The sequence below is a fragment of the Pyrgilauda ruficollis genome, unplaced genomic scaffold, assembly GCF_017590135.1.
Source record: "Pyrgilauda ruficollis isolate IOZ18807 unplaced genomic scaffold, ASM1759013v1 scaffold2, whole genome shotgun sequence".
Taxonomy (NCBI): domain Eukaryota; kingdom Metazoa; phylum Chordata; class Aves; order Passeriformes; family Passeridae; genus Pyrgilauda; species Pyrgilauda ruficollis.
The window spans coordinates 31,540,689-31,566,177 of NW_024519206.1; the positions used below are offsets into that span (position 1 = coordinate 31,540,689).

The 25,489-nt window shown below is 38.1% G+C and overlaps 1 long non-coding RNA gene across 2 annotated transcripts; it reads right to left on the bottom strand.

The window, feature by feature from the left end:
* Positions 1-712: 712 nt before the first annotated feature.
* On the bottom strand, positions 713-23,926 carry LOC121353072. 2 transcript variants are annotated; one of them, XR_005955030.1, is made up of 7 exons: positions 23,819-23,926; positions 19,508-19,665; positions 15,730-15,899; positions 14,976-15,064; positions 3,867-3,931; positions 2,581-2,713; positions 713-940 (listed from the first exon to the last, which is right to left on the bottom strand). It is a non-coding gene; the product is annotated as an uncharacterized LOC121353072 (long non-coding RNA). The 2 variants fall into 2 exon arrangements; XR_005955031.1 differs by having other exon boundaries at positions 3,860-3,931.
* Positions 23,927-25,489: the final 1,563 nt, after the last annotated feature.

The following is a 25,489-nucleotide window of genomic DNA, read 5'->3' on the forward strand; positions in this document are numbered from 1 at the left end:
TTTTTCTTAACTAGAGCAGTAAAACTCTTATTCCATATAGTTTGGTCATCAGTTCCTAAGAAATAAATTTTATTTTCCCGCATAAGGACTTGGAAAAAGTTCTTCACTTTCTGTGGGAAGAATGAGATGATTTTATCCACATTTGGGTCTTATTGTTTTAAAAGTGGAAGAGAAATTACAAAATCTTGAGACCATTACATATGTGCAAAATTATTTGTTTATTTGATTTTTTTAACGTAGTGAAATGCATGAATTTATTTAAATTTTGTTTGGATAAAACTTTCCCTTGACTCTACAGGCTATATATTTTAATTTGGTTTAGTGCCTGGATGCTCTGTATAAAGCCAAACCCAAAAAGTACATTCTCCAGCTATACTTAAGAAGTTTGATAGTTAAGCACTTTTTAACCTTTCCAGTTCTATGTGAGGAAGCATCATTGGTCTCAAAAAGCTTGCTCTAATTTTCTTACAAGGAGCAATATTTATTACAGCAGAAAATTTTCAGTCAAAGGAAATATTTTGAAATATCAAGCGGAATCCTATTGACGTTTTCAAACAGAAACTTTTCAGTTCTCATTTTGCATTAAGGTTTTCTTTTGAAATTTACCTATATTTATTTTTAATCAATGTTCAAAAGCCTACTTGAAATGTCTTGTGACCTGAAATGACATTTCTTTCAAATTTGTGTGTTGCTGTTTGGCAGTAAAACTGACAAATTTTAATTCTGGGAAGACCAAAAGAATTTTTTTATTGTTGTTGATATTTTTGTCTGGCTAGCATAAAAATACAAGTAAATAAATCCTTTATACAACACTAGTCTTCAGATATAACTTGATCAGCAAAATTGTCCTTTTATTTTTACACATGTAAACAACAAGTAATCTTATTTGTTTTCACAGGGTTACTTCATACTTATGCAAGAGAAAAAGGAGCAAGATTTCCTGTCAAAAAAAAAAAAAAAAAAAAGGTTAAAAAAAGGGAAGGAAAAGAAAAACAAACCAGTGAAATAGAGCTGCATCTCTCCTGTGTGTTGCTTGACTCCAGCTGAAACAAAACTGACTTGAGACTCTGCAGAAGCATAGTTTGGAAGCGAGAAAAGTAAATTGAATCCTGCAGCAGTAGAGCAACTCCCCCAGACACCGCACTGGGAGAAATCAGGGGAGTTTCAAGGGGCTGTGGGTGGAAAAGAGGATTACGAAGAGCCAGCGGGACTTGGCTGACCTTTGCTAACTTCCTGACCCCCACTCTCCCCCCCTGGGAGCTGGGCTCTGGTCGTGGGAACAACACCTGCCTTCCCCAGCCCCATCTCCACAGGGGCTGCTGCCGCCCCACGGGTGCCTGAGGCCAGGAGCGACCACAGAAAGGGGAAAGCCTCCTGTGCTTCATCAACACTGTTTCAGGGCCACAGGGAGGGAGTAGCAGTGGCACGAAAAACTTCTGAGGGATGGTGAGCAATGTGGCTCATTGCTGAAGATTTTCTACACCCTGCTGAGGAAAGTGCCCCGCTCCACCTTCGTGGGTAAGTTCTCAGTTGATGGGGTTCCATGGACCCAAGCCAGAAAGACAGCTCACAGACAGAAGTCACTATCCACTTTAACTATGGCCTGTGCTCCAAGGTGTTTTGGGGTGGACAGCAGAAGTTAACCACATGTCTAATTCAGTCATCTATGCTTATACCATCAGTATTTCCCTTACACTCAACATTTAATGTATCAGCTACAGAAATAGGCAGGATCTGAACAACATGCATGAATGAATATTGAATACACTTTCTGTATCATACTGAATCTCTCATCATAGTGCAGAAGACTACAGTGAGTTACACACATATTCCAATACATGTGTTCTGTGGACTAAAAATGTAGCTACACTTCGGGCAACAACTACATTTCTGTCGATTTCTATGCAGACAGATTTTCATCTACAGTGTTACTTGTGCACTCTTGAGCATGTGTGTGAGTCTACACACATTTCTCTAATGTGCACATTGGTTATCCTTAAATTCCTGTTCAGAGGAAGGTCATTTTCCCTATGGTAGTGATAAATCACATACCACTTAACATGTCAACACAGTGGTCATAAATGACCAGTGTCCATACAAAACACAGGGTAGTGACATCACCACTAGCAAATATTTTGACCCTGCAAGGTTGATTGCAGGCCCAGGGTAAAAGATGAGGGGAAGCAAACTTTTCCTCTGTTTAAGCTGTCATTCCCCTTTTTTGCCCTTCCAATTTCTTCCTTTCCTTTCCCCAGCTCCAGCTCACCCTTTCCTTCCTCTGAATAATACAACCATTACATATTTTTCTAAGTCTATCATGCTGAATCAAATTAACAAATACATCTCATGACATTACCATAGTGCTTTTTATATCTCTCTTGTGTAATATTGTTCTCATTTCTATGACTTACTCAGAAAGAATAATTAAATTTATTTGTTTGATTTTTTTGTTTTTTTTTTTTCTTTTTTTTTTTTCAACAGGAAACTATTAGGTTATTTTACATCTTAGACAGTAAAGACTTGTAAACATCCAGACACAGGAGAATTAAAAATAGTATAGAAGTGTTGTGTTATACTTACCCACATATATTTTGTACATGGCAGTATGAGGAGTAGATTCATAAACTCCTCAGCTCTTAGGAGCTGTGGGTTCTACAGGTGGAGCAGATAAGGGGAGGAAGCTTGCTCCCTCCTCACTTGTGCTAGTAACAATCTGGATAAATTAGAAAGGAGATAACAGATTTCCAATGTGGACATGAAGAAACTCCCCCAACTTTACACAGACCTTTATAATTCGCTGTTTTATTACTATGTGCTATAGCTATAGCGCTTTTCTTATAAAATGTAGAATGCAATAATACAAATAAGATAGTCTGAAACATAGAGTTATTCAATATTGAATTCCACATGACGGTACTAGAACTTGAAGTGGAAAATTATTAATGCAGAGAAAAACTGGGAAGGTTGATGTCTGCAGATAAGTACGGGTTTTGAGATAAACACTGAAGCAACTCGTCTGCAAAATCAGCAATGGGAGGGAAAGGTCTGTCTGTCACAATATCAGATCTTGGTCGTTACTGCAATCCCTATTAGGTAAATAAGATGTGGATCTGTCTAGAACTATGTGAGAAGCAGGTGGAGGAGACCTCCATTCTGATTGTGATCTTGCATCTTGAGACGTGTCCATTTCAAGATTCTTAAAAACCCTCCTCATCCTTGGAAGGGCAGAAGGTGGCAGAGAAAAGCACTTGTTTGTGATTCTGCCTGGTTGCTGGGCCCCTGCTTCTTGAGGGCATAGCTCACACAGGCTGTGGTCATAGGTCTGACCTGGGAATGGTGCTTCCATTGTAGAACAGGAGATCTTGACAAAAGTGAGTTGGGGAGTTCCCAAAGTGAGCTGCTCTAGGTGGTAGTTAGGCCAATGCCATAAAAAAGAAAGCTCTTTTTATGAGCCTTTAGTGAGGAATAAAACCGAGTAAGTCGCCGAGATTGTTTGCAAAAAGGCAGCTCCAATAAGGTCTTATATCGCGATTTCAGTAACAACATGGAAACCTGCTGTTTTATTGCAATGTGTTTTTCGAAACGTTGGGATGCTTCAGGTGGTTACAAGTAATGCTGGAGCTTTAAGCAACAAATGCTTGGATGAGCTCAAACATTCCGGGTTTTCCTGTGCTTAATATGTTGCATTGCTATCTTGATATGTAATGTCACAGATGGTAATATTAGTCATGAAAGAACAAAGAAGCCAAGTCCACAGACAAATTAAGGTGGTGGAAAGGCAGAGAGAAATAAAGAAAAGGGAAGGAGCAGTGAATGCCTACAGCAAAGAAATTTTGTTTTAAAGATTCTTCATACATACTGAATACCTTCTCCAGATCTATGTGTTGATCTTCTATAGAAGAAGGCCAATCTTCAACCTGGCTTGTATCCACTGCAAAAAGTAGAGTAAGTAGTGTGGTGAAAAGGAATACTCTTGGAAATGAAAAGATGAACTTAATTTAACAATGAGCAGCTGACCCACAAATTCCCATGCAAACCAGTGGTGGTGCTTTTTTTTCTTTTTTTTCCCCCTTTTTTTAGTTTCTTTTTATTCTTTTCTTTTTTTTTTTCCTCTTAACTACACAGCCCTTTTCCAACAAGAAGATTTAGAAGGTTTGCCTGTTGTCTTATTGCACCTTTCAAATGTCTTTTTTAACCATTTGTATACAGTTCACATTACCTATCATGAGGGAAACAGTCATAAATCAAATGGAAGAATGAAAAGAAATAATAATGCAGTGACTGAAGGCACAAGTTAACAGACAAGTTATAAAGCCCATGAAACTACATTTACTATGTGGAATTATGGAAGAACTGTTCCAGCTCAACACACAACATGCTCACTAGGGCTTTTGCTTCCTAAGTTAAATCTTTCTATGAACAGAGGAAGTGGAGACCATGTTAAATGAGGTAGCAGACATCTATGAAAGAAACACACCTCTTGAGCAGTTTCTAAAGTTGAATTTGCAATACTATTGAAATAAATTCAAGTGTGGAACTGTACCAGTGATATTGCCCTTTTTATCTCTGAGTCATCTAAATGTTCAGGAAGACATTGAGAAATGTAAGAATTGGTCCAAAGCGCTTTGAACTGATACAACTGTGAAATTTTGTGAAAGAGAAGGCAGATATTTCACCTGTAGTAAATGCAAACAGTTTGTCTGGCATTTCAGCTTAAAAACAGATTTCCCACTTTGCTTTTGCACTTGTTTGACTTCACAGAGTTTGGAATATATATCACAACAATTTACAAGATTTTGATAGTTGAACTCTTAAGAAGGAAGCACAGAAAATGGTGGCTCACAGGTGTGAGTAAGGCAATACAAGAGAACAAATCTATTTTTAGGCTGAGATGTAGGGAAATTTTCCAATGCTAATTTTATTGTGGAATAGAGTCCTCAAATGATGGGGTAGGTGCCTATTAGCTGGAGATGGAAAGTTTTGTATATTGGGAGTACACTTCCACTGGCAAGGAAACACATAATTTAATAGGTCTTTTCCATTTCTATGATACTATAACTTGGGGTTATTCCAATGTGTAAAGTAAAAGGAAAAATATAGTGAACTTCTGCATCCCTTTCATAAAGTACTTGACCTATCTTGGCACATGCAGGCATATATATTGAAGCTATTTTGTTTTAAATATTTTACTATTTGGAAGAAGATTTGAGCATTCTCCAGAGACTGGAAAAATATAGTGAATGCAGAAATAATGGCAAGTGTTACCTTCTCCTTTTAATGGGATTTATTTTCTAATCCAGATTTGACAGTCTTGCTACCCTGCTTAGATTTCCTTGAAAAAGAAACAGCCAAGTAAGTTGCATTGCACATGAAGATATTGTAATCTTCCTCACATTCATCACATGTCACTTTCATTCTCTGTATCCAATGCTTCTACATAGCCATAAAGCAGAAAGTCAGATTTTCATTTATTAATTTGTTTTACGCTATACGTAAGGGGTAAGACAGAAACCTACAGTCACTCCTCAGCTACTGCACTAACTTGAAAATACACAGATGTTTGGCCCATTCAAAGCTTTCTATTTAATTGAAAGTCCAGTGTGTGGCCAAACTTTTTCAGACTCAATACTTTCATTAACATTTAGCAGAGACGTATTTTACAGAAATAAACTCAAAGGGTTTACATGGTTACAGTGATTGTTTCTGAGTGATTTTTGGGCAACATAAATGTGGTCTCTTTTTTTCCTGAAAAACAATAATTCAGGACAATTAATCTTTGTTCAGCTGCAAATGTATTGCAATCAGGTAGCACAACATAAAAGTCCATTCCATGGGGTGTTTTTTCAACCTTCTAGTTGCATAGGCACAAAATTTGACTGCTCAAGGCATTAACACCAGAGGATCCCCTGCATTCCAATGTTCTCTCTAATTGATGTAATCTGCACAGTTGGGCTAACTCCAATATATTTTCCCAAACCACCAATCTTGTTAAATATAATTCAGCACTAAGAGGAAAGAGCATGAAGGACTTCTGCTGCTCCAGGAAAAACTTCAATCCTCAGACATCAATGTTCATTTCTATTTAGGATTATGCTTCTTTTCAATGAAAAGTTAGATTTTAGAATCTTTTTCAGAAGAACAAAATACTTAAACGTACATGGATAAATATCCTTATTCTCCTTCACATTAGAATGTACAGTTTGTAACAACTGGATTCACACACACATCTAAAGATGTGGAAGAGTGGAAAAGAGTTTTTATGTATGGATATCCAAGCAATGAAGATTTATGAAAATTTCTCGGGAAAAAAAAGAAGAAAAAAATTGACAAGAAGTAAATACCTAAAAAAGAAAGAGATGGTTTTGACTATCTTATGGTGTCAGAAGCATTTAATGTGTTGATAGCCAGTGGACTGCTTAGCACAGGTAGGGAGACACGTTTTTAGTACCATGGATCCCAAACCCCATAACGCTGTAAAACACTGTAGCTGGATATTTCAGTAAGCTCAAGGAATAGTCCTTCTGTAGTTTAAGAGTGAATACTGTCACAGGTCTGAAAATTAAGAGTCAGAATTAACAGTACCTGGCAGAGTCCTGTTAGAGAAAGTGTCCTTATGGTGCATGAAATATAGCTGTCCGCTGTAGGGTTTATTCTAAGTAGTAATGAAGGTAAATGTTGTCTTTTTGATATTTCAGGATTTGAAATGTGAACAATATCCTAAGGATATAATCTTTAGTGTTCCAAATTGTGGATAATTTCCTTTTTGAAAGATATTTGAGCCTTCTGATTAGGCATTCGTGTTTGTTTGTGGAGAATCCATCCCACTGGTTAGACTATATTAGTTAAACAATGGCCTTAAAAGTATACATAAAATAAAACAAAACAAAAACTTCAAACTCCACAACATCTTCTAATTCTTTACTTTTCCTTTTTTTTTTTCCTATTGGCATCTGCAGAGAAATATTACTTCATTTACTCATTGTTTTGAATAAACCTGGTCCCAGAGGGAATATTGGTCCTTTTCTCTTCTTTGGAACTTTTAAGATTAAAGATCTGTTTTGTTTATCTGACATGACAGTCATAACCTCAGAGACAGCATGGCATAAACAGCATCACTTCTCAATTTCTTTGCTATTTCAGCATTGCCTTGAGGAACTATGGAAAATATGGGACTGTGAACACACACAGACCAAGGAACTTTCTGAACTTTATATCATTTATCAACTCACCTGTGACGTCACAAGATACTGACAGGTTGCATGATTTTTCTTGTTGACTATTCTGACAGCCAAAGTTGCCAGCCCACAAAGCTATGCAAGAAAGGTACATCTGCATGCAATTGTTCTGTATATGTCTTAGTGTTTTCCTTTCTCTCAGCTGAAAGTACACACAGAGATAGGACATATTCTCCACCAGAAGAAGGACAGTTTCTCTTGAAGATAAACATGATTGTTCTTGTCTGACTTGAGTGGGAACAATGCCAGACACTTTGAGCACCATGATGGGACACTTGATGTCTGTGGCAGGGGCAGTGCCCAAAGATCTTAATAAATTGCATCCTGAGCAATCATTGCCTTATGACTTCCCACTCCTTTTTGATATCAAAAAACAGTCTGCCAAAAAGGCTCCCTTTTGCCCATTTTTCTTCCTAGTGTCTGAACTTTTGTCCTTCTTCACATCACAGACAGATGGAGTGGACACAGGAGAGAGATAAGCTATTGCAAGTAGATATGGCAGCATTTTTGGATCAATACTGTGAGCATGAGACCATAGCAGTCTGCAGTTAACACCTTGAGAAGAACATACACCAGGTCCTAGGCACATAAAATACATTAATTGCATCCTTTAGACGCATCAGCAAAACCTTGATGTTTCTCCCCATAGAGAACAAGGAACTACAGACATCTAAGCTGTGTTGGAAAAAGTTAAAGCCTTTGGCTGTTTGATTATTTTTAAACATCCTAAGAAGCTAGAATATTTTTTACTCTTTTCTCCAACATGGATTCCAGCTGGGATTTCTCTCACTAAGAGAAGGAATTGCTCTGGAAGAATTGGAATGGTGTCTGTCTAGAGGAATCATCAGATTTGAGGTTTTGTTCTTTCAATATTGATCACTCCTGCTCTAGTCCACAAAGGTGCTAAACGACATTGTTGATTGCATCATTAGATTCTTCATCCTCTTATCTCTTCTCTCTGCAATCTATTCTCTCACTAAATTGAACAAGAGAGGAAAACTAAGCTAAGAAAATGCTCTAGAAAAATATTTAGGATATATTTTTTGGCAAAGGAACCATATTGCATGCTCCACATTGCTGATTATTAACTAATGGCCTAGCTTGGATTTAAGCAGGAGAATGGACTAGATGACCCTCTGAGGTCCCTTCCAATCTGCATTAGTCTGCTGTTCTATGTGATACAAAGCCCCCTGTATTTCACATTTCACAGAGGTATGGTGGGCCTGTGTTTCTCCTGGAGATGTCAGTCTGTGAAATGATTCAGCAAGGGACATGAAAGATTACAAGAGGTAGCAGGTCCAAAGCCCTTTGCAACACCTTCTGGCTTTTTCCACCCCCAAGCCCTCTGGACCCCTGGAGAAAAAGATGTGGAGAGATATAGTTAAAGGTACAGCAGCTGATTGAGGCCCTAAAAGATGTCAGACGTGTTAAAACAACACAGACTAGGATAGCTTTGGTATCCTCATTGTGTGGCAATTCATTCATGCATTTGGGCAAAACCTGCTGCACTTTGGCCCTGTCACATGACCTTTTTCAAGAGAGGGGCTGGCTGACCTGCAGCTGTGGCTTCCACAGCTCTTTATGTCCTAAGGGGAGATGAGAGCCAAGGAAAACCCACCTGGTTGAGGCTGTCAGTTGAGGGAACATTGTTGACAGATCAGGGCAAACCTCCATGCTGAGACTCTCAACAGAAGAGGAAGCAAAAGGTACACATGGTTCATGTGCTTTTGGCTTTTCTTGGCCTAACTTGATCCCTGAAGTCTGCAGGAAAGCAGAGCTGGGGAGGCAAACTGCTCCAAAAGTAAATGCCGCCTGGGGACTTGGCTGAGAGTTAGGCAGACATGCTGCAGAGCCAAAGTGTAAATCTAAAATTTTGAAATAAAGTTTGGAATTTTCCTCAGAAAAGCTTGGCCACCAGGAGGTCTGGCTGTAATACCAATGCCAGAAAAGGCAGAAAAAACTGGACTGAACTTCAACAAGCAAGATATTCCCTGTTTGCCAGTGATTGACAAGCCTGGCTTCAGTCCCACTCCTTGAACACACTACTACTAAAAAATACAGGAGTTCAGTGGGTGGTAAGTCTGCTTTTCACTCAGGAACCCCTTAGGAGTCAGTTAGGAGCAGTACATGGGTCTCAGTAGCAGCAGAGGCTTATATAGTTGAGAAAACAAAGTTGAAAACAAACAGCTGCATAATGTATTGCAGTAAGGCTTTCACAGCAGAGATAGTGGGTCATAAACAAGTCCCCCAGTAACTGGATATTATCCAACAAGGCACAAGGCCTAAAAAGAACTATTTGTTTTTTTACTCTTCATGAGATGAAATGCACACTGCAGGAAAATCCCGTGCAAATCAACATAGCGTCATGGAAACCACGAGACCATCAATAAAAGTAATAAATGGAAAGGGTTATAATAATATATACTTAGCACTTTACATTTTCAAAGTGCTGACAGGACATTAATCTTCAAAATACCCTTGTGAGGGCAAAAGCAGCTTTAACATTTTGAGGTGGGCCTGTGAAATGATTTTTGGTCTCAAATTGATCTGACCTGACTTCTGTTCACTAGGATCATACTACTCAAAACTAAATTGGAGTAGAGTATTTTTACACCAGATAACATGATGCTTCATTTTTTCTCCTGCTTTGAATATGAGAAGCAGAGCCCAGTCAGTGTTTTCTAGAAACATGTTAATGCCAGCAGTGTAAAACTGCTTTCTAAGCTCAATTCTTCCTCTCAGCTTGGGTCTAGTGTGTACTATCAATGGAAAATTTTCTTACATTCTGTTACTCGGTTAACCTTTTTTCTCCATTTAAATAACTGTGCAAAACATTGTTGCCAGAAATTCATATACCAAAACATGCAGATTAGCCATTTCCAATGAACTGAGAGAACTACCTCCAAGACAGCCAGAAAGGAAAACAAAAGAGCATAAGTTGTATTTCATAACTTCAAAGGACTGCTTTTATCTTCCACAGATTATTTGTTCAACTGCAGTTTTGAATTAGCTCTGCCTCTCCTTAAGCTCAGGTCAGGGACAAGGGATGGGGAGTGCAGTCAGTTGTTCAGTTTGTTGCACATTTTTCCTCCTATTTGCAGTTGTTTTCATTGGGGTATTGATAATTCTACTATCTCTATTACTGTTCATGATCTCAGTAAGTCAAAATGTCATAAATGCTGTAAACTCCTGTGTAGCTGTGCAAGATGGGTTTCATTAAAATCACATGAAATTAAGTAGATGGCTATAAATAAAGGATCTGTGTCAAAAGCTAAAAAGCTGGGAAAAAGAAATGAGGAGAGGAAAAAAAGTCCAAACTTAAGTCTTCAAAAGTAATTAGAGAAATGATTGATCAAAATCAAAACTAGGAGAAGTGAGTTGGTGGTTGCAAAAAGATGAAAGAGGACGAAAGAGTAGAAATTTAGAGATTACATAGACAATGTACTTCTTAAATATATGGAATAACTAGCAGTCCAGTGCATATGATATTCGGCCCAGCTGTACGATACCTTATGTTCTGCCCATGTAACCTCAAAACTGAATGAGGAACTGCTTGAGAAGCAGGTTTTTATAGATATTGAGAATGATAGCATGCACTGTTCAAAACTCTGCAGTAAAATAACAGAACACGAATGCTCACAATCAGTAATAGGTAACAAAAAAGATTTTAAAAAACTCAACATCCATGGCAGCACCACATGAGATTTCCTGATAAAGGCAAGACTTGCTACTGAAGCTCTTTTTCCGCATTTATTGGAACGTTCTTCTGGGAAAATAAGTCTGAACTAAGCAATTCTTTTCTTTAGAATCACAGACATACATTGCATAAAACTGACATTGACAAACCATGAGAAGGATGCATAAAAAATATATTGCAGGAATTGTGGAATGAATATGTGCTGTTGAACTGTGGCACAGTGGATTGTGGAGGCTTATAGGAGGCACATGAATGGGCACCTAGGAAAGGGATGGAGATTGTACTTAAGTTCTGCCAGATCTTGCTAAGCTGGAGATTCCTAAAAGCCTCTGTAACATTCTGCAGAAGATTTCTAGCATACATCTGGGTTGGGTCCCTCTATACTGCTTGATTAAAGAGATAAAATCAGAGCTGAGAATTTACTACAAAATACACAAAATATTTTTAAGTCCTCAAAATGACTGAATCGCCTCTTAATTAGTAGTGATAGTAAGAGGTTAAAGGTTGTCGTGGTTTAGGACAAATTTGGGAGAAATTTGGGGATACAAGCATCATAATGTCGCCCTAGGACAAAGGTATTTGAAATGACCGACTACTTCACATCAGGAAATCACCTCAATGAGCACAATCCAGCAAGCTAAATGTCCTGACCATGGCCCAAAATTTCCTTTCTATCATCAATTAGATGAAAAGAAATTACAATTCTATCTGCACACAGATTGTAGTAAAAGATTTCAGTGATCCAAGCAGATCTCAGATAATAACTACAGCTCTAATTTCTTCAAACTGTGGGTTCAGAAGTTTAAGCTGATACAGACAGTGTGTTTTGCCATTGTAAGCTCTCTTTTCTGCTTATCTTTATATTTTATGCTATGCTTATTACAGTGGTATTCCTCCTAGGCTACTCTTGCCACAAAACACTCTTGCCAAACTCCTAATGATCCATCCTGTGTCTTGATGTAAAAATCCTCATGCAAGACATGATAAGCACTAGTGCAATTAGCTGGACCACCTGCCCCATTCCACCTACTTGCCTGACGCTACACGAGATACCACCACATCAACAACCACTAACAAATCTGGATCAAGACCCAGACTAATAAGATGCCCTTCCACAAACTTCCAATTGTGTTTACTTTTGGCTACTGAATAATACAAACTTCCTTCTTCCACCCTATTAGTTTCTCCCAGAAAGCATTTAAAACTAGAATATAGAAAAGCTTCCCTTAAAACAATCCCAGAAAGATGAAATTAAAAAAAAAAAAAAAAAACACACACCAAAACACATAAATTACAGAAAATCATATGCTCTTCAACCAGACTGACATAGGGGAAATGCAGACATTCCTTTGCAAAAAAGGACTCCTATTTTGTGGCAAAACTGAATATATAACTCATGCCCTCTACTATGCAAACCTTAATTACTATACATAATGCCTATGCATATTTAAGGTTCTGTGTTATCTGGGGGATAGAAAAATATAACCAACAAAAACCAGACATTCCTTGCTTCAAGATGGAAGTACATATTACTGCTTTAAGAGGGAACAATTAAAGATCTCCTTCCTTGAAACTGTTCCCACAAAAAAAAAAAAATATTAGCACAGCTACACCAACTTGTTTGCAAAAAAAGTGGAATTGAACAGAAAAATATAGGCATGTAAGACAAGTATAGGGTCTCCTACTTACCACTTATGGTAAAAATATAGTTATTATTGCACTTTGTATTCTTACGCAGTTATTGCTAGTATCAGTGAAAAGACTTCTACTGCTTTAAGGTATATAAATCTGAATCAGGAAAATATTTTAAAGTACAGAGCTTTAAGAATTTGCATACTTTCACTGATTTTAGTGAGAGTCTATGGCAAGAATTAGGGTTCCACATAAGAATTCTGCTAAGCAGGAGCCATAGTGAATTACTCTTTAACAAAAGAATGTAAATAATACTCATATTAGGCTGAGTAGTGTAAAATTCCGTGGCTATTCTATTGTGGGCTAGCTAATGCAAGCCTACTTACTGTATTTTCAATACTTTCTGGAGAATCTATATGTGTAATGCTATTTAGATTTATGCAAGAAGTACTTAAGAGGATTATAATTATATTATTTAACATAGCACTGTGAATACTGGATCCACAGAATGTTATCTTTATGTCTCTGTTACCATGGCACTGAAATTATGGAGCAAATTAAAAAGCTCTTGTGACAAACCTTTAGGAAAAATCTACCTCAAGTGCAATATTTACTTTTAACACTTTAGAAAAAAGTATGAGCAGAGTATTTAGCACTGTTGAATCTGAAAATTTTGTTCAGCAACCAAATCCAAGGGTTTTTGTCATTAAAAGATAGTGGGAAACCATACTTTCACACATAAACTTTCTTTCATTTCCTAACCATAGGAGAGAATTACATGAAATGTATATTTAAATTGTCTAATTTTTGCAAAATCTTCTTATATTAATAGTTGCTAAAACATAGTAATTGAAAAATTTGTGTATATGGTGCTACTTTTTGTATACACAGTATAAATCCCTGGAAGACTAATTCCAAATTAATTCACCAGGAAACTTTCATTGTTGCATCTTGATTTCTTGTTTCCACTCCATTAAAGTTGCTCTCTTAATATCAAATTAGGACCATTTCTCTAATAATCACTAGAACATGCCTGCACTCACATAAAGGCCAAGAAAATTGGTCTGCAGAAGGGAGGAAAACTGTGCCCAGTATTAGATCACATGGTTTTCCCTTTGGACCCAATATCTTGCAGATATAAATGGAAGAAAAGTCTGATTTTCATAAAATCATAGAATGACAAAATTATTTGAATGATTAGAATTGTTCGGGTTGGATGGGAAATTAAAAATCATCTAGTTCCAAACTCCCTGTAATGGGTGGGGATATCTTTCCTTGACCAGGTTGCTCAAAGCCTCATCCAACTTGGCCTTAAACACTTCCAAGATGGGTCATCCACAACTTCTCTGGGCAACCACTTCCAGTTTCTCACCAGCCTCACAATGAAAAAAATTTCTTCCTTATGTACCGACAAAATCTGCCCTCTTTACCCTCTTTCAGTTTAAAACCATTGTCCATTGTCCTGTCACTACAGGCATTGGTAAAAAAATTCTTAAAAGCCCCCTTTAAATATTGAAAATACCCTAATAAGGCCTCCCCAGAGCTTTCTCTTCTCCAGCCTGAACAACCCCAGCTCTTTCAACCTGTCTCAGCCTGTCCCCTCAGGAGGAGAGTTGCCTCGGATCATCTTCATGGTCTCCTCTGGACTCTCTCCAAAAGGTCCAGATCTTTCTTTTGCTGGGTACCCTAGACATGGATGCAGCACTCCAAGTGGAGTCTTGGGAAAGCAAACGTTTTCCCAAACACCAGCATGCAGACATTGTATCTATGAGTCTGACAAAGATGTCATTCACTGTGCAACTATTAGCCAGATCTCACAAAAAAAAGGTACTTTTTTAATCTTAGTTGTTAAGTGGTGAGTGGTCCATTTCCCTCAAGTGAGCTGTATTTCCCATAATTTATGCTAAATAAAGTGTACTACAATTCATGATGGATTGTTTCATAAAAAGAGGGGAAATGCGGAAGGGATGTGCTCACCCCTCTGACCATTTCACATCTGATGAGACAACCTGACAACCTTCACTTACCAGTATCAACAGTGCTATAGCTTAGCAATATTTGTTTCCAAATGTCTCTCCTGAATGCAATCACCAGGCAAGCTGTGCCAAGAGATTTTACTCCTTTATAAATATGAATGACTGAAAGGAAAATGTCAACAATAACAAAAAATTCCTTTTCTAGAAACTGGGATACTTTTGCAGATGATGTAAATCTTTTGTTCTACAGTGAACAGCAATTATCCAAAAAAAACCATTACATCTGCCAACTGATTTTTGGTAGTAATACTGAAAATTGACAGAAGTTTCAGTAAGAGATTTTCCAGTTGGCACAATAAAGTAGGGAAACTCCTCCAACAGGCCGCACATGATAGAACTCGTCCCTCCCAAAAACACAGAAGCTGCAGTGCTTACGTGGGTCTTTCTGCTTTTCTCTTCTTTTCATCAAGGCAGCATCCACAGCTTATATTCAGATCCTCAAAACCCTGCTCTTGTTAATAGTGCTACAAATGCAGAACAAATATGCTTGTGTGAGTGGGCATCAAGAGGATTACTTGGAAGAGAGGACAAACTGAAAATAGCATGTTTTCCTGATTCATGTCTTATGACTTAATCTTAAACTCAGGGCAAAACACCCCTTCCATTCCCTATGTGCATCCTCTGAGATGGCTCCCACTATGATGCAGCATCACAGCCAGCCCTGAGAAACTCACATGAAATACTTGGAGCTACATCAGCAGAGAAAAGGGTGGCATGGGTCTGCTTAATTTCAGAAAACGGCAGTGTTGGAATTACAATGTGGTGACAGGACTCATCAGAAGAATTTATTTCCATGCTATGGACCTGTGGCCTAATGAATTGGAAAATATTTGCCTATGTTGTCTGGTTATGCTCTAGATTAAACTAACACCTTTTATTAAAAATGTCAATTTTATGAACTGAAATACATTACATGCTATTGCCTCATTGATAATGTAAATTTCCTTGTAGTTCTATGTATAATAACAACATTTTTTCTTGGCATACCTGGGGGCTGTAAGTCCTCCACATGTCAAACTCTTGTGTCTACTACCTAGACTGTTTCTATGTAACTCAACAAGTATATTGTATAATGCTGGCAGGATTATAGTGCTAAAATGGTACACTAAAACAGAGATTGCATTCTTACCTGTTTACAGTGCCTTAAAAAAGAAAGAGACTTTTGCTATTCTTTTAAGTTCCAACTGATCAGGTGGAGACTTGTTCCAGTTTTCAAGAAGAGCAAGAAGAATGACCCTGGAAATTATAAGGCCTGTTGGTGTCTCTGCAGTCATCAGTAAAAGTATGGAGAAGATTATCCTGAGAGGGAAAATACATGAAGGACAATGAAGTCATTGCTCACAGCTAGCATGGCTCCATGAGGGGAAAGTTCTACTTGATAAACTTAATTTCCTTTTATGACAAGATAACCCTCCTACCTGATCAAGGGAAGCCAGCTGATGTAATCTTTTTGGATTTCAGTAAACCTTTCCATACTGTCTCTCACAGGATCCTTCTGGACAAAATTTCCAGCCCACAGCTGGATAAACACATCATGGGATGGGAGAGTGACTTGGCTGGGCACAAAGGGTTACAGTGAATGGGGTGACATCAGATTGGAGACCTGTTACTAGTGGGGTTCTGTAGGGCTCCATCCTTGGCCCTGTCATCAACACCTTCGTAAATGACTTGAATGCAGCACTAAGACACACTAAACAAGTTTTTCAATTACAGCAAATTGGGAGAAATCGAGTCCCTTAAAGGTGCGGATGCTCTTCGGAGAGACCTGGAGAAATTAGAGGGCTGGCAAACCACTAACCATATGAACAAAGACAAATGCCATATTCTGCACCTGGGATAGGGCAATCCTGGGCAACAAGACACTGGAGAGCAGCACCACGGAAAGGGACCTGAGGGTCCTCGTCAATGGAAAGTGGAATGTGAGTCAGCAATGCCCTGGCAGCCAGGAGGGCCAACCCTGTCCTGGGTACATCAGGCACAGCATCACCAGCTGGGCAAGGGAGGGGATTGTCCCACTTTGCTCTGTACTGGGGCCACCTCACCTCAAGTGCTGGGAGCAGTTTTGGGTGCCACAATATAAGAAAGATATTGAGCTGTTAGAGAGTGTTGAAAGGAGGGATATGAAGATGTGAAGGGCCTTGAGTGGAAGCCATATGAAGAGAGTCTGAGGTCACTTGGTTTGTTCAGCCTGGAGAAGGGAATGAGGGGAGACCTCATTGGAGCTACAACTAACTCAGTGAGCGGCAGACACTGATTTCTACTCTACGGTGCTCAGTGATAGGACACCAAGGGAACATTATGAAACTCTGTCAAGGGAGGTTTATGTTGGATACTAGGAAAAGACTTTTTCACCTGGAGAGTGTTTGGGCACTGGAACAGGCTCCCCAGGGAAGTAGTCACAGCCCCAAGTCTGACAGATTTCAAGTGTTTAGACAATACTCTGAGGCACACGGTGTGACTCTTGGGGTGTCCTGTGAAGGGTCAGGACTTGTACTTTGATGATCCTTGTGGGTTCCTTCCAACTCAGGATATTTTATGATTTTATTATTAATACACAATTTCATTCAACTAGGTCTTTCGTTCTTGGGTGTCTTAGAGGACAGAGAACTACTCAGGGATCTTCAAGGCTCTTTAATGGAGGATAACTAAACTTTACCTGTTCATGGTCCCCCCTTCTGACTCCATGCCACTAAGAGGAAAGAAGCATGAACTGTGGAAAGCTGCCCCTAAAGGACTTATTGCAGCATCTGCTGGAGATCTTCCAAAGAGTAATGCTACCCTGCAGTGTAAAGAAATGGCTTAGCCATTTCTTAGCTTGGAGAGACAAAGGCAGCAAGAGATTTAATTTATACTTCAGAGACTCACAGTTGTGTTCTTCTAATGAAGTGGTTTGACTCTGTTAGCTTTTCTTGCTACAAAATATAAAAACTGATAACAATGTTAACATGTTAACAATGTTATTATCAGTGGCTCAGGGATGCCATACATATTCTGTGCCTGAGATTTGCCTAGAGCTATATTAGTCTCAATAGTCAAGTAATAAAATCCAGCCAATTACATTCTAGAGTGGGCTAAAGGAAAAGTGAAACCAGCAGTATTACAAGTCATGAAAGATTTATTTTCTAAATTCCTATTTCCTTAAATAGATTCAATGGAAATTCTTGAAAGAATCAATTTACATCAAGTGATAACAGGGTGAAATGTTGTTCTCACAGGGAACAAAATGATCCTGTAAATGTCCAAGTATCTGTGCTAATTTTGAAGAAGTTGCCAAAACCTCTGCAGCTTCCTGAACAAACTGTTATTACTTACGGTATGCATGTCTAGTGCTCATGCAGCTTAACCTGGACATTCCACGGCACAGGAATGAAAAATCTCCAGTCACAAATACTCATGGCATTTTTCAGTGTTTGCTGCATACTGCAGGTATGACGGTAAGAAATGCACACCATGCACAGAGGTCTCTCAACATGGGAATTCTGTTCCCCTCGTGAACTGCCTTTCTCCTCCCCTGTGAATTGTTAAATTGCTTTTTTGACCACTTTATATTTTTTGCTTCCTCTTCCCTCCTCTGCCCACAACTGTTCCTAAGATCATTTAAGAGTAAAAGTTTTCATTTTCCTCCACACACTATATGTAGATATGCAGACCCACTCATCTGTCACTTAATGGTGTTTAAATTGGTGATATTATACCAGTGTAAAGGTGGTGTGAAAGGGCAATTTGGCTCCATCTAGTCTTCATCTGTTCAAGCTCATACTAGCACACTGAGTTCCAAATAATTAGGAGCTTCTCTCCAGCTGGTGTTTTGGTAGAAAAGGTGGTTGAGCAACCAGTCTGGATTTTCCAGATCTGAAAGAGTCTGAAGATGCCTTGAACATTACATACACTTTCCTAATATGTTTTCAGTGTCAGCTATAGCACAGCAGTGGGTGGAATGACAGATAAGTATTCCTTGGGAATGAATTGTCATTGTCAGGGTTCAGAGGAGTTCAGAGCATTAAATTTATATTTATTTACTAGGGTTTTTACTGTTTACCAGGATTTCTCTCCTGTCCAATCCATTCAACTGTACTCAGAGAATTGTTTTGTTGCCAGACCTCTCTTGGACTAGATCTTCTACAAAGTTTGCACAATGATGAAGGAACAGAGGAACTTGAAATAATAGTTTGCACATTGAGGTTTCACTTCTGGTCCTGTTAGTGATCTGCTGTGCCACCTTTCAATGGGAGGTTTTGGAGACATTGTGAAGCACAAGGTTAGTGGAGTATGTGCATAATGTAACTAAGCGTTACTAATTAGATTTATTTTTTAAGCTAAGTGATATAATTCTTTTTAATAGGTTGTGAAGCAACAAATGGATGTCAAACATGCTCTCAACCCCTCCTTAATGGTATCTTTTAAAAGTGAGAATGGAATACGAGGGCTTAAACCATTCAGTGGAAAACTTAGCATGCCATTACAGAGGCTTCTGGATATTATAACTCTATTTCCATTGGACTTCAGGTGGTTTCTGTTAATAGCTAGAGCACAGTGAAGATTTCTAACTTAATCATCTGAAAGACCATTTTAAAGAAAGACATTAATAAGTATTACCAGCTGCCTGCTCAGACAAAAAAGAACTTATTCTTTTAATACCATGGACTCCAGAGTTGGATTTTTTTCCTGTCTTCTGCCTCCTCTTGTCTTCATTTCCTTGGGTTCCACACATATACATTAACAATTAGTTATGACTCAGACCAAGGTGGTTAACACTGTACTATTAATAAAACCTTTCTGGGGAATTATAAACTACTTCTGTATTAACAGGTAGCAATATTTATCCATGCATTATTCATCAGGAGATGATGAGCTGGATAGGGAAATTGTATTAGTGTGGATAAATTAAGAACAGATGAATACCTCACCTTAAAAATCAAATTGCACATAGATTCCTTTTCCCTTTCGATTCTTTAAAGTGTTCTTTCCCTTTTCTCTCCTCACTTCTTTAGTTATTTATATAACTCTTGTCTTTCTCTCTCTGCATTTCCAAGCTTCATTCAATTATAGCATTATGGAAGGAAAACTGAAACAAGAAGTATTACCATTAAAATCACAATAAGAACAGAATTGAAAACAGCGGATATTTTAATTGCTTGATTAAAACAACTTCCAAAATTGTTATTTGCACTTTCATCATTTATCTGGAGGGGAAGCTGACTGTAGTTCATTGCATGCTATTCAGATATAAAGAAATATCAAGAAACTCCTTCCACAAATATATTATAAAACTTCAGCGGAGCTAAACTAAATTATTGTCCATATCTGGGGCTCACATAGCCCTTGCACATCACATCTTTGAACATACTGAAAATAAAACTGCACATGAGTTCATATACAAGTACTGAAATGGCACTCCTTAGATGATAAAGAACCAGGAATACCACAGACTCACAGAATGACATTAAACACCAGCATAGATTAGTGGTGGAAGAATTTATTTAGACATGTTGTCTCAACCACAACAATAAAAAATGTGTAATAATTTAAATGATGCTCAGGTCTTATCCCCAGATTGCCATTAGTTGTATTAGTGCATGGCCTCAACAGGAGTTTTTAATCTTCTTACTAAAAAAAGCAGACACACGCATGAACACAAAGACCCTAAAACTTCAAAATCTTGACCAGCTGAAGTAACCTATTAAATAATGTTTAACAATCCATCAAATAGTCATTAATATACTGTTCATTCAATTTTAAATGAAAAGGCATTAGGTCTGATGAAAAAAAGTGGCAATACTTTTCATCGGCAGTAAAATTTCAGGGGGAAAATGGCCTGTGTTTTCAATATAACATTTCAGCACAGTTGCAACTCTCTGATTTAAATATTTGAAATATGGGAGAGGCTTTGCTATTTATATTATGGATTTAACAAGGGGACCAGGAAACATCTGAATGAAAAATTTTCAGTTTTCCAAACACATCTAACTGCCACACTATAAAGAGAAGTTTGCTCACTTTCTGATTTATATATAACTAAAAACTTTCCTTTATGTGCTATTGCTAGGGTGGGGGTACATCTGGAGGAGGAGGATGAGAACAGGACATTAAGAAGAAATTCTGACATCAAAATTACTGCAAAAGAAAAAGGAGGTACTTCCCATTTTCAGTCCTTGTTTATTTCCCTTTTCTTCTCATAACTAACTCAATTCAAAAAGCAGTGCTTTCCTGTTCAGATTTCTTCAGCACACTGTGCAACTTTGCATGATACCTTCTTTTTTTATTTTTAATTTTTAGTGAGATTGTTAAAAAGCAATCCTGTATTGAAATCGTGATATATTTGAAATTGAGTGTTTTTCAATATTATTTAATGGAAAAATTATAGGTTTGATTATTATTAAGCTATAGATATATGGTTACATATACACACACAAGCACATGTACACACCCCTTTCTGTGGCTAGGAACAACTGCAAAGGACAGATGGACTTGGGAGGGGTTTCACAAGTACTGCAAAAAGTCTCATGTAGTCATTTGTTTACACCAAATGTTTAAAAACACATAAATCAGACATTCCAGGGCAAGCAAAGCAAAAAAAAATGGAGGTGCAAGTAAAACACATTGTACAGAAAGCTAATGCATCTGCCACAACTGACAATAAATGTGAAGAATATAATCTGCTGTACCTTTTGCTGCTCTTTATACCATGTTATCCTCCTTACAGCAATTACTTTATAGGCATCTCAGAAGGAAAGAGATAAGGTAACAGGAGTATGAAACTGGATTGCTGTCCTAAAAGGCCATAGCCAAAGAGTTCCTGTGCTCTTTTGAGGCTTACATAGAGCCTGTGATTCAACACAAGAGAAAAGGTTCCTAAGACAGGCTTGGCCCATTGTAGTGCACAAGGCTTGACAAGAACTGAATCCTATTGAGTAAAGTACAGAGCTAAGCTGAAGAGTGGGATTACACACACTGAGTGAGAAACAGCATCCAAAATCAATAAATCCCTTGAGGGGATGTAAGAGGAAACTTTGAAGAGACAGCCTTTCCCCCCCCTCCAGAAGCCTTTTTAGCACTGCACTGTGTAGGAGGAGACACATGTAATTCCCAGAGAGGCTGGAGGGCTTAAAATTCAATTCAATTCAGCTCTCATTTATTTCATCTTTCACAAACAAAGTTTACTAGTCAATTTTCAAACCTTTTCCTTCCACTTAGTTCCTGGCAGCCAGAACCTTGGCCCTTGACTACCCAGTAAATCCTTGGCAGTAACTGACTATTCTCGAAGAAAACAGTGGCAGCACAAGGACAGGTCTAGCTGTCTGTTCTGGGCAAACACAACTATCCCTTCCTTCAGAAAATAGTACAGTTACCCAGATCCCATATTCTTCTCTCTTCTCTTCTTTCCTCTTTCCTCCAGATGTTTTCTTTTCTATACACCTCCTAGTTGCTGAGATTGCAATTCAGCTAATAGAGCTGTAGCATAAGCATCTTCAGGATTGTACAAAGCAGAAATACTTAACATGCCTATTTGTCTGTACTTGAAGATGCTGCACTTCCAGTCCATACTTGGATTTCTGTGGCAGGGTGGTGTACACTCCAGAAAGCAGTTGTTCCAAGTGAGACCCTCAGAGAACTTTGTTACAATCGCATATGAAAATGCACATCCTGCTTTTAGCTTAAAGTCAGCAGGGTTTATCTAACCATCAAATTTACAAAGCCATTTTTATATATTTGGTGAAACATTTATGTGGTCAGTCAAATGTGAAAGTCCATGAAGTAGTGTAGGAAAGGATCTAATTATCCCAGTAAGCGGCTAGATCCATTTTTCTCCCTTTCTGTGGGGAACAGCTTCCGCTAAGCTTGAGTTCCCACAGTGTGAATAGGAGAGAAGAGGCCTGAAAATTTTACACTTTCACAGTATACTCACTACTGACATTCCTCAGAGCTTCTGAATTACAGCTTTCATGTGAAGGCTTTTTGGGGATAAGCTTTTTTCTTTTTATTCAATTCTGGATAGTTCATTTGAAATTGTGCAAAATCATCTTTCCCCAGGCAACAAAAATAAATCAATATGCTCTCCACTCCCAATATTTTTGTGTAATTCACAATCCTCCACACTGCTATTGTGCGTTTTCACCAATTTAAAAACACTTTTCAATAATGATGCCACTGGTAAGCATTATACTTCTTGTACGTTCTGCAGCAATATGAATCAAGGCATAGCAAAATCCATGGCATGTTGAGATTCACAGGCTGTGTTAGGAGATATTAGGCTTTAACTAACACTGTGCTTGTCATTCAGCTGAAACAATCTGTGTACTGGTGCTAAACATGACCTTAATTTTGCTTAAATAATAAAAGGCAGGCAAAGCTTGAATGCCATGCTGATCTGAATGCAGAAAACCTGACAAAAAAAATCATACTACTTCTGTATTTAAACATGGCCTTAATTGCAAAGCTGTTACAATCCCCAGTAACACTGGACAGTCCTGCTCCTCTTTGAAATCAATCTTTCTTATTTTAGCACAGGCCAGATGTAACAAGAAGGAAAAGCAAAGTTTGTACTGCTGCTGTGCGTGATGAATTTGCATAATGTTACAGTATGCTAGACAAAATTATCCATTATTCATTGCAAAGAAATTATCCAGTCATTCAATATATGCCAACAGTCAGAGCAAAAATATCAGTATCAAAATTTCCTTAATCCAAATCACTATTAACTTCATTATGTTCTGTCACATCTTTAAGAAGCTGCATTTAATTTAATGAGCTGTTTCTATCCCCTAAATAAAGAATTTTAGCAGCAGCATAACTGTAAGACAACACAGAAGACCCTAAGGCAGTTTCTGCAAGCTCTTACAACCACTACATATTACAATACTGTTCACTTGCTGCAATTCATTGAGCATTTGTTTATGATATCAGAGCTTTAAAAGGAATTATGCTTGGGTTCATGTATATGACAAGATTGTATTGCTTAATATTTAAATGGGCAAAATTGCTTTAATAGGAATGGAGGTGCAATATCTTGTCCTTCACCTACTTATTTGTTCCCTGGTTTTCTAAACATAATGGCTACATAAATCTGCTAGCCTGGTTTGCTAAGAAACCACAACAGATTGGCCTTTCTTCAGACCTGCATCTGCTGTCAGTGCTCTCCACTGATGTTACACCCTTAATTTTCCTCTAAGCTTTTAGGCTTTCTCTCACTTAGTTTCCTCATAAATTGTTTCATTTACCTGTAGCTAAGCAGTAGTCCACATATTTAATCACTGCTGCTGAGCCTTCAAAGTAAGACATGGAGAAAATCCCAAATGAGTGCCACGAAGTTGTTGTTTAGAGAGTGATTACGCGGTATCTGGTAGGCTTGTTACTCTTATGGAAGTCCCCTGGCAATAGTGACACTTTACTCAAGTGACAGTAAGAAATTAAAATCCTGTCTTTCCAAGGACATGCACAGAACACTCCTCATCATGGGTGTCAGATGCAGTTTTGGTCTCTGACGTACACTGAACAGAATTTAGCAACTGATAGGCAGAAGCCAATCTCCACAGACAGAAGGGTATATGCTCAAATCACACCAATTCATTCTGATAACATTGAAAACACAGGACAGTCAAAGAAGTGTGATCCAGTGACATTCAAGCTATAAAAAGGGTCTCTCACTCCAATGGAAATGGAATCCAAGTAGCAGAGGTAGCTTACTACCTACCACAAGTCATTTGAAGATGCACTTAAGGAGCCCTATATTTATCTGATTTATAGAGTGTTTAGTGAGGCAAATGTTGACTAAAAAGTAGTATGGGATGAGATTCAGGCGCTTAAGTACATCCATCTAGTTCCATTTTAGATAAATCCTTCTGTCTGAGACATTTGCAAATACTTAGAGGAGACATCTGAACAGACACATACTGAAACACCCAGAAACTTATCTTAAAATGTGTAAAATACAGAATAATTGGAGGCAGTAAGAAATGAGAAAAACATTTTAAGATGAATAAACAGGTAGATGCTTAGTTAAGGAGCCTATTCTTGCTTTACTGGCTGAGGGTATTATAGGCCCTGACAGATTAAGGGATTTCTGCTTAGCAGGTTACTAGCTTGAAATCTTTATAATTACATAATGGGTACAAAAAATGGGAACTCACTCTGTGCTAAAACTCCAATCATCCTTCAGGTTCATGAGCAAGCACTTAGGCTCATAATAATTCCATTGCTGTCATAAATGAATAGGTCAGCTGATCACATAAAAAGTCTATTGATCATCATCAGACTCATCAAAACCTCATTTCCAGATGTCAGAGCATCTAATTAAAAAAACAAATTAATATGTGTAATTGCCAGCATTATCTATTTCTGTTCATACTTAAAAACTAGAGACAGCTAATTCTTATTTTAATGTAAATAGAGGAAATGCAGGAGAGGCATGAGAAGGATTCACATGGCTATATGTAATAATACCTAGCAGGAATAACAACTATGCTGAAACCTAGAATTATGACTCCTAGGAATTTTGAAATACAACTTTGGAGCCTGATAAGGGGTGAGTGTGGAACAAAGTAGCTGGAACGTTTCCCAAGGTAACTGGCATCATGCTGTGGCATAGATGAGGAGGATGGACATTTAATGAAAGCAATTAAAAAGCATTGCATTCAAATGTGCGACTATTATGCCCACACTGCAGGAGACAGCAGGAGGCAGTGAATCATCCAACATTTAAACCAACACCCCCTTAAAACAAAATGTATTCAGCTCAATGTGGGTATCTCCAACAGGCTCCAAAAGCTCCAATGCGTGGCATGGGTTACTCACATCTTGCTCTGCCCATGATGCAGCCACCATTTAGTAAGCAACTTGATTCAGAGGCATAGAGAGTTTCTGATGAATCATAAAATGCTCAGTGTCTGATT